The sequence below is a fragment of the Marmota marmota genome, unplaced genomic scaffold (genome assembly GCF_001458135.2).
Source record: "Marmota marmota marmota unplaced genomic scaffold, marMar, whole genome shotgun sequence".
NCBI classification, from domain to species: domain Eukaryota; kingdom Metazoa; phylum Chordata; class Mammalia; order Rodentia; family Sciuridae; genus Marmota; species Marmota marmota.
Window position 1 is genome coordinate 9,065,165 of NW_026000240.1, and position 1,061 is coordinate 9,066,225.

Here is a 1,061-nt window from a genome sequence, read left to right on the forward strand (position 1 = left end):
AGGCTAGCTTTAGGGCTCTGAACTAGTCACTGAACCTCCCAAGTTGACTCGATTTCTCCCTGCATTAAGAGGGTCCTGTAAAGCCTACGTAAGAAGCAGATTCCGACTGTCAAGATCCTGACACCAGGCGAAGGCCCCATAAATGGCAGCCATCATTCCTGGCCGAGTGCGGGCGCATCCTCCCGGGGGGTCCCTGAGGACAGGCCGGGCCCGCCTCGGAGGCTCTGGTCTCGCAGTGCTCGCGGCAGGTGGCCCAGCATCTCGGTGCCCACGCCCCGAAGCAAGCGAGGAGCGCGGGCGGGCTGGATGACCATCTCCCCTAGAGGATCGCCGCCTCCCACTCCATCCGCGCGCTCGGCGCAGGTGAGGTTTCCGGTCCAGGCCATGGTGACAGCGACCTCAAGAGAGGTCGGAGCGGAGGGCGCAGCCTGAGGCCTGGAGGGGGTCCCAGGGCGCCTCCTCCCTCACCCAGGTTCACACCACGGGCCAGCCCGGGCGCCAGGGCCCGCGGCTGCGCGCTCTGCGGCTGCGAAAACCCGGAGAGGCGGATCGGAGCGCCCGCCACGCTCGCAGCCAACTCCTCCGCGGTCCGGCCGCCGAGCTGGGCATGCTCAGTGCGGCCGCCGCGCCGCCGTCAGCCAACTCGGAAGCTCGCGCTCCCGGGCCGTGGGGGCGAGAACGCCGGCGGCGAGCCGGCGTCGCTCGCCGCCCCCATCGGTGGCAAACTTCGCGGCGTCCCCGGAGCTGGTCCGAGCGAGACAGAGATCTCACCAATAAAATAAAATCCAATTTCCCCTTCCCACCCCGAACCATGGAGGCTGCGGCCGCTGGAGTGCCCGCCGGCGGCGGCCCCTGCCCGCTAGCTGGGGACCAACAGGTAAACTGTTGGGGGTGGGGGCGGGGAGGCGCAGCGGCCGGGGAGGGCGCGGGCTGGATCAGCCCAGTCCAGCCCGCGACGCCTGCGGGCTGGCTGTCCCCGTCGGCGCTCCCAGCCATCCCCCTCGGCCCGCTTCCCCAGCCACTGGAGGGGCAGCAAAGGGTTAAGTCGGCCCCGCGACACC

General features: G+C 69.7%; 1 protein-coding gene across 13 annotated transcripts in view; it reads left to right on the forward strand.

Annotated features, from left to right (window-relative positions):
- The first annotated feature begins 606 nt into the window (after positions 1-606).
- The window catches only part of Med12l (mediator complex subunit 12L), a 260,868-nt gene continuing 260,413 nt past the window's right edge, over positions 607-1,061 (forward strand). For 8 of the 13 annotated variants that reach the window (XM_048794076.1, XM_048794077.1, XM_048794078.1 and 5 more), the window contains exon 1: positions 610-877. The gene's annotated coding sequence lies outside the window, so the exon portion shown is untranslated. Of the gene's footprint in view, positions 878-1,061 lie in introns of all 13 variants that reach the window. The other 5 variants (XM_048794070.1, XM_048794068.1, XM_048794069.1 and 2 more) reach the window with 2 other exon arrangements.